Source organism: Cetorhinus maximus, chromosome 5, assembly GCF_964194155.1.
Source record: "Cetorhinus maximus chromosome 5, sCetMax3.hap1.1, whole genome shotgun sequence".
In the NCBI taxonomy this organism is placed as follows: Eukaryota; Metazoa; Chordata; class Chondrichthyes; order Lamniformes; family Cetorhinidae; genus Cetorhinus; species Cetorhinus maximus.
Genome location: NC_135883.1, coordinates 119,364,204 through 119,376,759, shown reverse-complemented (window position 1 = coordinate 119,376,759; position 12,556 = coordinate 119,364,204). Strand labels below are relative to the sequence as shown.

At 46.5% G+C, this 12,556-nt stretch overlaps 1 protein-coding gene across 3 annotated transcripts in view; it reads left to right on the top strand.

The window, feature by feature from the left end:
- Nucleotides 1-711: 711 nt before the first annotated feature.
- Nucleotides 712-12,556, top strand: part of tbpl1 (TBP-like 1) — a 60,705-nt gene continuing 48,860 nt past the window's right edge. For all 3 annotated transcript variants that reach the window (XM_078542388.1, XM_078542387.1, XM_078542389.1), the window contains exon 1: nucleotides 712-890. The gene's annotated coding sequence lies outside the window, so the exon portion shown is untranslated. The remainder of the gene's footprint in view (nucleotides 891-12,556) is intronic.

Below are 12,556 nucleotides of genomic sequence, written 5' to 3'. Positions count from 1 at the left end.
ATTGACGATGAGAGGGCACAGATTTAAAGCAATTTGCAAAAGAAGCAAATGCGTTGCGAAAAAGCTTTTTCACACAGCAAGTGGTTCGGGTCTGGAATGCAGTGCCTGGAAGTGTGGGGGAGGAAGGTTCCATCAAGGCATTCAAGGGGGCATTGGATCATTATCTGAATAGAAACAATGTGCAGGGTTACAGGGAAAAGGCAGGAGAATGGCACTAAGTCATGATGCTCCTTCCTGAGCTGGTGCAGAAACGAGGGGCCGAATGGCCTCCTTCTGCCCTGTGACAATTCTGTGATTCTATAAATGTGGTTAGCGCCCGCTGAACCAGTGTTCATGAATTCTGAGTTAGGTAATAGTTTCTTTCTTTGATAAAGACTTTAACCAGAATTGGGAATACAATTTATGAAAAATTTCTCAGTTATTGCCTCAGCAGGCTTGCTCCTAACGCCAATCCATCTCCGAAAGCGATACCGTTCTGTTTGGTCGTCAGATGCGGCCAAAACAAAACGGTTCAAATATCCCAACTCCAGCCGAGTCTGCGCAACCACGCGCACACTGACCAAACCCCAGATCAACCCCGCACCACCCCCGCCCCCCCCCCCCCCCCCCCGCGGCCACTTTCGCCTCGCAGGAAATCCCTCCTCTCCGCCGCTCTCATTGGCTGGATACCATGGGCGCCGTGCTCTGACTGGCGGATAGAATTATCGATCAGAGCGTGCACGCACGCTTCCGGGTCTCGGTGCGTGCTCAAACAGTAACAGTGTTGGAACGTTGGCTCCTGGACCGTTAAACTGCCGCGTTCCGAACAACAACAACAACAACAAGAAGAAGAGAGGAAGAGCCGAGAAGCGTCCGGCCGTAAAGCCCGAGCCGAGTTGAAGGAGAGGCCGGTGAGGAGCTGTTTATTAGTTTCTTTCAGACTTTGTGAACATGCGCGGCAGAGTTCCGATATCCGGTTTGCCGGGGCCTTCGGTCAAAATGGGAAGGAACCGGAGGCGAAGTGGGTGGCGGTGAGTTAGTGCCAGCCTTGAACCAACAGTGTGATCGGGTCAGAGGGATGGAGGGAGTAGCTGAGCGGAGCCGATCGCCCACTCACTGATTCCGTGAGTGAGTGTGTTTGCTGGTGTGGGCCCAGGGCTTGGTTCATCCACAAAGTGTTCGCTTATTTCAGGGCAAGGCAAACCGCCCCCCACCTCCCCCCCCCAAACCCACCCCCGAACGGTGCTGCCCCCTCCCCGCTTTCCGGTATAGAGGCTTCACAAATATCCCCATCTTCAATGAATCTCCAAATTGTTACAGCGCAGAAGGAGGCAAATCGGCCCATCATGTCCGTACTGGCCCTTCGAATGAACAGTTAATTTAACCCCCGCCATCCCCCTCTGACCCTGCACATTCTTCCTTTTCAGAAGAGAATGATGTGGGAGCCCAGCACTTTTTAAAAAAAATTCATTCACGGGATGTGAGCTTCACTGGTTGTGCCAGCATTTATTGCCCATCCCTAGTTCCCCTTGAGAAGGTGGTGGTGAGCCGCCTTCTTGAACTGCTGCAGTCCATGTGGTGTAGGTACACCCACAGTGCTGTTAGAGAGGGAGTTCCAGGATTTTGACCCAGCAACAGTGAAGGAACAGCGATATATTTCCAAGTCAGGATGGTGAGTGATTTGGAGGGGGACTTCCAAGTGGTAGTGTTCCCATCTATCTGCTGCCCTTGTCCTTCTAGATGGTAGTGGTCGTGGGTTTGGAAGGTGCTGTCTGAGGAGCCTTGGTTAATTCTTGCAATGCCTCTTGTAGATGGTACACACTGCTGCTACTGTGCATCGGTGGTGGAGGGAGTGAATGTTTGTCGATGTGGTGGCAATCAAGGGCTGCTTTGTCGTGGATGGTGTCAAGCTTCTTGAGTGTTGTTGGAGCTGCACTCATCCAGGCATGGGGAGAGTATTCCATCACACTCCTGAGTGTGCCTTGTAGATGGTGAACAGGCTTTGAGGAGTGAGGAGGTGAGTTACTCGTCGCAGGATTCCTAGCCCTTGACCTGCTCTTGTAGCCACAGTATTTATATGGCTAGTCCAGTTCAGTTTCTGGTCGTTGGTAACCCCCAGGATGTTGAAAGTGTGGGATTCAGTGATTAGTAATGCTATTGAACATCAAGGGGCGATGCTTAGATTCTCTCTTGTTAGAGATGATCATTGCCTGACACTTACATCCCCATTCTGACCTTATGATGGAAGGAAGGTTATTGATGAAGCAGCTGAAGATGGTTGGGCCGAGGGCATATCCGTTCAAAAGAAAGGCTGAAGCACTTGCACCAATCTTGAGCCAAAAGTGGATGATCCATCTTGGCTTCCTCCTGAGGACCCCAGGATCACAGATGTCAGTCTTCAGGCAATTTGAATCACTCCACGTGATATCAAGAAATGGCTGTAGGCATTGGATACTGCAAAGGCAATGGGTCCTGACAATATTCTGCAATAGTACCGAACCCTAGCCAAGCTGTTCCAGTATGGAGAGGCGGTGGCATAGTGGTATTGCCATTGGACTGGTAAGCTAGAGATGGGGACCTGGGTTCGATTCCCACCACAGCAGATGGTGGAATTTGAATTCAATAAAAATCTAGAATTAAAGTCTAATGATGACCGTGAAACCATTATTGTAAAAACCCATCTGGTTCACTAATGTCCTTTAGGGAATCTGCAGTCCTCACCTAGCCTGGCCTACTTTTGACTCCAGACCTGCAGTAATGTTGACTCTTAAATGCCCTATGAAATGGCCTAGCAAGCCACTCAGCTGTATCAAACCTGTATAAAAAGCCAATAAAAAGGAATAGAACCGGATGGACCACCTGGCACAACCTAGGCACCGGAAACGACAGTGGCAAACCCAGCACTTTCGACCCTGCAAAGTTCTCCTATTACTAACACCTGTGCCAAAACTGGGGGAGCTGTCTCAGACTAGTCAAGCAACAGCCTGCTATAGTCACACTTGCAGGATTATACCATACAGATAATGTCCCAGACACCACCATCACCATCCCTGGGTTATGTCCTGTACCACCGGCAGGGTAGGCCCAGCAGAAGTGACGGCACAGTGGCATACGGTTGGGAAGGCTTTGTCCTGGGAGTCCTCAACATCGACTCCGGCCCCCATGAAGTCTCATGGCATCAGTTCAAACATGGGCAAGGAAACCTGCTGTTTACCACGTACTCTCCCCACCCCCTCAGCTGATGAATTGGTGGTACTCCATGTTGAACACCAGTTGGAAGAAGCACTGAGGATGCAGAATGTACTCTGGGTGGGGACTTCAATGTCCGTCGCCAAGAGTGGCTCGGTAGCACCACTACTGACCGAGCTGGCCGAGTACTAAAGGACATAGCTGCTGGTTTGGATCTGTGGCAGGTGGTGAGGGAAAAACATACTTGACCTCATCCAACCTGCCTGCAGCAGTTGCACCTGCCTATGACAGTTTCAGTAGGAGTGACCACTGCACAGTCCTAGTGGAGACGAAGTCCCGTCTTCACTCCATCGTGTTGTGACACTACCATCGTGCTAAATGGGATAGATTTCAAGCAGACCTAGAAACTCAAGACTGGCTGGTCACGAAGCGCTGTGGGCCATCAGCAGCAGAATTGTACTTGACCACAATCTGTAACCTCATGGCCCAGCATATTCCCCACTCTACCATTACCACCAGCCCAGTGGTGTAACCCATGTTCAATGAAGAGTGCAGGGGGCATGCCAGGAGCAGCGCCAGGTATACCTAAAAATGAGGTGTCAGCCTGGTGAAGCTATAACACAGGACTGCTTATGTGCCAAACAGCATAAGCAGCAAGTGATAGACAGAACTGAGCGATTCCACAACCAATGGATCAGATCTAAGCCCTGCAGTCCTGTCACGTCCAGGTGTGAATGGTGGTAGACAATTAAACTACTCACTAGAGGAGGAGGCTCCATAAATATCCCCATCCTCAATGATGGAGGAGCCCAGAACATTAGTGCCAAAGATAAGGCTGAAACATTCTCAACAATCTTCAGCCAAAAGTGCCGAGTGGAGGATCCATCTCGGCCTCCTCTGGAGGCCCCCAGCATCATCAGTCTTCAGCCAATTCGTTTCACTCCACATGATATCAAAAAACAACTGAAGGCACTGGATACTGCAAAGGCTATGGGCCCTGACAATGTTTAGGCAATAGTAGGAGTTGCTCAGGGTAGTGTTCTAGGCTCAATCATCTTCAGCTGCTTCATAAATGACCTTCCTTCCATCATAAGGTCAGAAGTGGGGATGTTCGCTGATGATTGCACAACGTTCAGCACCATTTGCGACTCTTCAGATACTGAAGCAGTCCATGTCCAAATGCAGCAAGACCTGGACAATTTCCAGGCTTGGGCTGGCAAGTGGCAAGTAACATTCGTGCCACACAAATGCCAGGCAATGATCATCTCCAACAAGAGAGAATCCAACTATCATCCCTTGACATTCAATGGCATTACCATCACTGAATCCTGCACTATCAACATCCTGGGGGTTACTATTGACCAGAAACTGAACTGGATTAGCCATATAAATACTGTGGCTACAAGAGCAGGTCAGAGGCTGGGAATCCTGCGGCGAGTAAATCACCTCCTGACTCCCCAAAGTCTGTCCACCATCTACAAGGCACAAATCAGGAGTGTGATGGAATGCTCTCCACTTGCCTGGATGAGTACAACTCCAACAGCACTTAGGAAGCTTTACACCATCCAGGACAAAGCAGCCTGCTTGATTGGCACCACATCGACAAACATTCACTCCCTTCACCACACTCTCAGTAGCAGCAGTGTGTACCATCTACAAGATGCACTGCAGGAACTCACTGATGGTCCTTCGACAGCACCTTTCAAACCCACGACCTCCACCACCTAAGAAGGTTAAGGGCAGCAGGTGCATGAGAACATCACCAGCTGCAAGTTCCCCTCCAAGCCACTCACCATCCTGACTTGCAACTATTTTTCTGTTCCTTCCTTGTCACTGGGTTATAAGCCTGGAACTCCCTTCCTAACAGCACTGTGGGTGTACCTACACCACACATGGACTATAGCAATTCAAGAAGACAGCTCACTTCCACCTTCTCGAAGGCAATTGGGGGTGGACAATAAATGCTGGCTTAGCGAACGATGCCCTCATCCCATGAACAAATATATTTTTTTGTATATGTTCACACCGTTATAATGTCATGCAATTGTCTTGTAATATAATGTAACTATAATGGAAGACTGCAGTAATACTGCCCTCCCACATACACCCACACACAAATGAGGGGTTGTTGGTGGGCACAGCCTGAGCTGGGTCTCAATGGGACAGTTACTTGGTGTGATCAGTCTGACCAAGCAACAGCTACTTATTACTTCCCAATGGTGAAACAGGATGGCTAATGGATCTCTTTAAGGTCAAAAAGTAACTTGGGGCGCAGAGGAGATGAAGTAGCTTGGGCGCAGAGGAGGTGATTCGGCCCATCCAATCTATGCCAACTCTCCGTAGAGCAAGTCAGTCAATCTCATTCCCCTCTGCTCTATCCCTGTAGTCCTGCAAATGTATTTCTTGAAGCACCCATCCAATTTCCTTTTGAAATAGGCCACCTCTGTTTCCACCACCCTTATAGGCTGTGTGTTTCAGGTCATTACCACTCACTACGTTTAAAAAACAACTTCCTCTCATCTCACCCCTGCATTGCTTACCAAAAACCTTTATCTTAAACCCTAGTCCTTGTACCATCAGCTAATGAGTACAGCTTTTCTTTGTCTACCTTTCCTAAACCTGCCATAATCTTGTACACCTCTATCAATCTCCCTTCAATGTCCTTTGCTCCAAGAAGAACAACCCAAGCTTCTCCAACTTACCATTGTAGCTACATTCCCTCATCTCTGGAACTTTTCTGTAAATCTCCTTTGCACCCTCTCAAGTACCCTAATATCCTTCCTAACGTGTGCTAAATGAACTGGATACAATGTCTATATGTGGCCTAACCAGAGTTTTATGCAGGTTCAATCAGCTTCACTACATTGCTCTTGTACATAATACCTCTATGAAGCCCAAGATTGCATATGCTTTGTTAACCTATTCTCTCTATATGTCCTGCTGCCTTCAGGGATCTATGGATATAAAATCCCTCTGTCCATGCACCCTCTTTAGAACTGTGCCATTAATTCTTTATTGCTTCTCCTATACCTTCTACCAAAATGCATCTGTACACTTCTCTGTATTAAACTCCATCTGCCCCTTGTTTGACCATGCTGCTAGCCTATCTATGTTCTGTTGTGTACGTTTGGTCACATCCTCACTGTTTGCCACACATCCAAGTTTGGTATCATTGGCAAACTTTGAAATTTTACTTTTATATTTATCGATAAAACAGTAGTCCCAACACTGATCCTTGAGGAGCACCACTGTCTACCATCCTCCAGTCTGAAAAACAACCATTTACCGCTACTCACTGTTTTCTGTCCTTCAGCCAAGTTTTGACTGAAGCTGACACTGACCCTCCTACTCCATGAGCCTCAGTTTTGTTAACCAGCCTTTTATGAGGTACTTTGTCAAATGTTTTCTTAAATCCATATAAACAAAATCCGTGGCATTCCCCTCATCAATCTTCTCTTGTTACTCCATTAGATCAGACAATTACAATCTCTTTTATAAATAAAATACATGCTGGTTGTCATAAATTAACTCAACCCTATCCCAATTGCCTGTGGATTTTTTTTTCCCCCGATCATACCCACTTTTGCTGTTAAACTGACTGCTGTGTCGGTACTAGGAATATCCTCACACCCTTTCTTGAACAAAGTTAACGCATTGCCGCTTTCCGACCATCTGGCACTTCCTCCGCATCCTTTAGCAACCTGGGAAGCAAGCCATCCAGACATCCTTTCCAGTACATCCTGCCTTTAAATATTCACCCCATCCATTACCTCTACCACCTCGGCTTCTACGGATGTTTTGTCAGCTTCCTCTTCCTTGGTAAACATAGATACAAAGTAGGTGTTAGCCTTGCTATGCTCCACTAAGCATACATGTCTCTTTGTCCCTAGTAGGGCCCACCCTGGCTTCTTCTATCCATTTACAGTTTACATGCCGGTAAATGATTTTTGGGTTTCCTTTTATGTTAACTGCCCTTTTATCCTCATATTCTCTCTTCGCCAGTCTAATTGCCTCTACGTTTCCCCTCTCAACTCATTGTATTTGGCCTGGTTTGTGCTTGAAGAATTCACCAACGTGCCTCATAGATCTCCGTCGTATTCTCTCTCGTCATCTGAGGAGCCCTGGCATTGGTTCCCCTGCTTTTCATATGTGTTGGAATCTATGTAGCCTGTACCTGAAACATTTTTTCTTTGAAGATCACCCTTTGTCCCATTACATTTTTTTCCTGTCTGTCTTTGGTTCCATTTTATACTGGCTGGATCCCCTCTCATCCTGTTGAAATTAGCTGTCTTCAAATTTGAAAGTTCTACTTTAGCTTGTTCCTTGCTCTTCTCCATTACTAATCTAAACCTTTATAGTAGGATGTTAATTCTTATCTAAATATTCCCCACAGGCACTTGGTTCATCTCATTTCCCAGCACCAGATCCAGCAATGCCTCCTTTCCACTTGGGCTTCTGCCAGCCCACCTCCCTTTTTTCCTTCCCTATCTTTTCTGAAAACTTTGCATCCCTGAATATTAAGCACCCAGTCCTCACCATTTTTGAGCCAGCTTTCCATTTTTGCCACTACATCATTCTCTCACTCCTATTTCTGCTTGCAGCTCACTAACCTTATTCACCCTACACACTATTTCTTAATCCAGTACTATCCGATAGAGTACTACTACCTCCTTTAGTATACACTCACATTTTGCATCTTATTCCTCTTTTCAACTCGATATACTGATTCCCAGTCCCCTGCCAATTTAGTTTAAGCGCTCCCAACTACACGCGTGAACCTCCCTGCAAGGATCTTGAACCCAATCCTTTTGAGGTGTAACGCACCCTTTTGATTAGGTGCCTCCTGCCCCATAACTGGCCCCAATGCCCCAAAAATCTGAAGCCCTCCCACCTGCACCATGGTTCAAGACACACATTGATCTTCCTCATCTTACTCTCGCTAATACGCAGCACTGGGAGTAATTCAGAGATTACTACTTTCAAGTTCCTACATTTTATCCTTCTCCCTAGCTCCTGAAAATCTGATCATAGGACCTCAGTGCCTTCTCTCTCTCTGTCGTTGGTACCAACATGTACCACAACTCCTGGCTCACTCCCTTCCTCCCTGTAGAATATTTTGCATGCTATCTGTGATCTCCTTTACCCTGGCACCATAATGATGGTTATGGGAACGTCTGTTTGTTCCCCTAACAATGGAATAGCAAAGCATTTCTCCTTTGCTCTACGCTCTTGTGCAGTCCTTGGAACTATATCACTTCCTTCACTGTTACTGGGTCAAAATCCTGGAACTGCCTTCCAAACAGCACCATGGGAGTATCTGCAGCAGATGGACGGCAGTGGTTCAAGAAGGTGAAGGTGACTCTGAACCACCTTCTCGATGGGCAATAAATACTGGTATTGCTACCGATGCTCTCACATCATGAAAGAATAAAAAGATAAAACTATTAGTTTAAACAAGGTACTAATTATTTTCTAAAATTGGGGAGGGGGGGGAGATTTTTTTATATTATGAATAGGCAAGTGATAGGGTACTACAGTAGTACCCTACCTAATGCTTGCAATTCATGCGTCATGTGGGAACTTCAGGACACTTCATTGGCCTTGGGGGACCATTGGTACCATAGTTTGGACTGTACTCCTCCCTGAAGTCTCCAATGCTGAGTACTGATTTAAGAGTGGCACATACCCCGAAGACTCCTGCACTTCCTGCCTCTCCCTACTCTTTCGGATGATCACCCATCGACTATCCTGAACTTCTATTTCCTGTGGGGTGGCCACCTCCTGGAATGTACAATCATCCTCCTTGATGCTCCAGCTGCCCCTCAAACTCAAATCCTGAGATCGAACTCCAGTAGCTGTCCAGTACACTTCCTACACACGTTATTCCCCCTAAGCAAACGAAGTGACTTGAAGCTCCCACGTGATGTATGAATTGCAAGCATCAGGTCTTGGCTGCCCATTCATAATCTGACACTCTCCTCCCTCTTTCAGAAAATCGTTAGTACCTTATTTAAACTATTAAATTTACATTTTTATTCTTTCATGGCATGTGAGCATTTATTGCCCATTGTTAATTGCCCTTGAGAAGGTGCTGAGTCACCGTCACCTTCTTTAACCACTGCAGTCCATCTGCTGTAGATCCTCCCATGGTGCTTTTAGGAAGGCAGTTCCAGGGTTTTGACGCAGTGACAGTGAAGGAACAGTGATATAGTTCCAGGTCAGAGTTTGAGAAGAGTTTGCAGGTGCTAGTGTTCCCTTGTGCCTGCTGTCCTTGCCCTTCTAGAGGTTGTGGGTTTGAAAGGTACTTCAATATGCTGCCTCTAGACCTGCTCCGTGCCAATGCTCTTATTAACTCCCTCACTGTTATACTTACTCTGCTCGTGCTAATGTGTTTTGTTTGTTTTTAACCTTGCTCTTGATGCTCATGCTAACTCTGCTCTGTCACAAACTCCTTCAGCTATGCGCTTCTCGCCTTTGGCTCTCCAAACAACCAATCACCCACCTGTTGTCCTGTGATGGCACTTCTTGATATTTTTATTGATTTCTTCTCATAGTGCATTCTTTAACTCCCCCTGATTCCTGCAACTCTCCCTGATTCCTGCAACTTCCCCAACTCCAACTTCTTGCTCTCCCCCACACCCACTGAATCCCCTCTGCCACTATTATCCATGGGTCTCCGGCACTTTTTTCCCTCAGGCTCACTCTTTCCTGCTGACTTCTCGTTGCCACCTTTACCTGTGCGTTTCTGACACTGATTCCCCACAAGCTCGCTTTCTCTCAACTGGTGTTTGGTGGCATATTAGTTGTTGGCATAGAAGTTGGACCATGACAATCATGTAAGTTTTTCCTGCACCAATAGGGTGCTTTTTTTTTGCTGCTTGTTGTCAATTGAGATTTTTTTTTGTTGAGTTCCTACATTCTAAACCTTGCACTTGATCACTTGGATTGGACCACATAAAGCACTATTGAGTCCTGCTTTCATCTGCCCAAACTGCTCACTATTGCAGGATAGCAGATAACTCTAGTTTCTTTTCTCGACAGCAAATTGTTGTCTTAATTCTCTCACCCCTATTTCTTCCACTCTCGCCTCCAATAAGTCCAAACCGAGGACTACTTTATCGCTAAGATCGGGACCATCCAGTCAACTGGTTCTGCTGCTTCCCTTTCCCATCAGACCAAATGCCTCAAATTTCCCCCTGATCTAGACTTGAACTTGCATCTTTCCCTGGTTTCTGTCCTCATGCACTCTCTGAGCTCATTTTGTCCATGAAGCCCACTTCCTGCTCCCTTGCTCCCATACCTATACTGCTGACATTTCAACTTCAATTCCTGACTCCCACGCTAGCTCATATTTTCAGTGGTTCTCTGTCCTTGTGCCTTCAACTGCCAAGGCCCTAAGCTTCTTTTCAGACACACCTTAAAACCGACCTGTTTGACCAAGCTTTTGATTATTTGCCTTAATATCTCCTTATGCAGCCCCATTGTCAAATTTTGTTGATTATGCCCCTGTGAAGTACCTTAGGATGCTTTTACTATGATAAAGGTGCTATATAAATATAAGTTGCTGATGTTTCAAAATGTAAAAAGAATGGCTGATTGAGCCCCGAATCAAACATGGTGCTGGCCAGGAATGGTTTTTGCCAAATTCCCCCAAGTGATTGAGGGAATTGGTTAATGTTGGATCTAAATAGGCTTCACTGTAAATCTATTTGCTGGATCTATATGGGCATTATCTCTATTTGAAGACTCATAGAAGTTTATAGCACAGAAGGAGGCCATTCGCCCCATCATGTCTGCAACAAACATCTGACTACACTAATCCCATTTTTCAGCGCTTGGCCCGTAGCCCTGGAGGCTATGGTAACGCACACAAATATCTAAATACTTTTTAAATGTTGAGAGTTTCTGACTCAACCACCCTTTTCAGGCAGAGAGTTCCAGACTCCCACCACCCTCTGGGTGAAAGAATTTCTCCTCAATTCCTCTCTTAGCCTTCTACTTCTTACCTTAAATCTATGCCCCCTGGTTATTGACCCCTCTACTAATGGAAAAAGTGCCTTCCTATCCACCATATCTATGCCCCTTATAATCTTATTCACCTCTATCAGGTCCCCTCTCAACCTCCGTTGCTCCAAGGAAAACAAAGCCAGCCTATCCAATCTTTCCACATAGCTCAGACCCTCCAGCCCAGGCAGCATCTTGGTAAATCTCCTCTACACCCTCTCCAGTGCAATCGCATCCTTCCTATAGTGTGGTGATCAGAACTGGAAGCAGTACTCCAGTTGTGGCCTAACCAACATTTTATACAGTTCCAGCAGAACCCCCCTGCTCTTGTATTCTGTGCCTCGGCTAATAAAGACAAGTATCTGATATGCCCTCTTAACCACCTTATCTACCTGTCCTGCGGCCCTCAGGGATCTGTGGATATGCACACCAAGGTTCCTCTGTCTTCAGTACTTTCCAGGGTCCCACCATTCATAGTGTAATGCCTTACCTTGTAAGCCCTCCCCAAGTGCATTACTTCACACTTTTCCAGGTTGAATTCCATTTGCTACTGCTCTGCCCATCTGACCAGTCCATTGATATGCTCCTGCAGCTTATGGCTATCCTCCTCACTTTTTACCACCCTACCAATTTTTGTGATCATACCCCTTACATTTAAGCCCGAATCACTTATGTACACCACAAACAGCAAGGACCCCAGCACCGAGCCCTGCGGAACCCTATCGGAAACAGAATTCCAGTCACAGAAACACCCCTGTACCATTATCCTCTGCTTCCTGCCTCTCAGCCATTTTTGGATCCAACTTTGCCTTGGATCCCATGGGCTCTTACTCTCTTGACCAGTCTGCTGTGAGGGATCTTCTCAGAAGCCTTGTTAAAGTCCATGTAGGCCACATCAAATGCATTACCTTCATCAACACTCCTGGTTACCTCCTCAAAAAATTTGATCAAATCTATTAAACATGACCTCTTAACAAATCCATGCTGACTATCCCTGATTAACCTGTGACTCTCCAAGTGCAGACATATTCTGTCCCTCAGAATTCTTTCTAGTAACTTCACCACCACCAAGGTTAGACTGACTGGCCTGTAATTTTCTGGTCTATCCCTTCCTTTTTTAATAATGGAACAACATTAGCAGCCCTCTGGCACCTCACCTGTGGCCAGAGAGGATTTGAAAATTACTGCCAGGGCCCCAGGCATCTCTCCCCTTGCCTCTCTCAACAGCCTGGGATACATCCCATCTGGGCCTGCAGATTTATCCACTTTTTTAAGGCTGCTAAACCCGCCAGTACGTCCTCTCTCTCTGTTAATTTCCTTTAATATTTCGCAGTCCTGCACTCTGATGTCTATACCTGCGTCATCCTAAAGAAGACTAAACCAG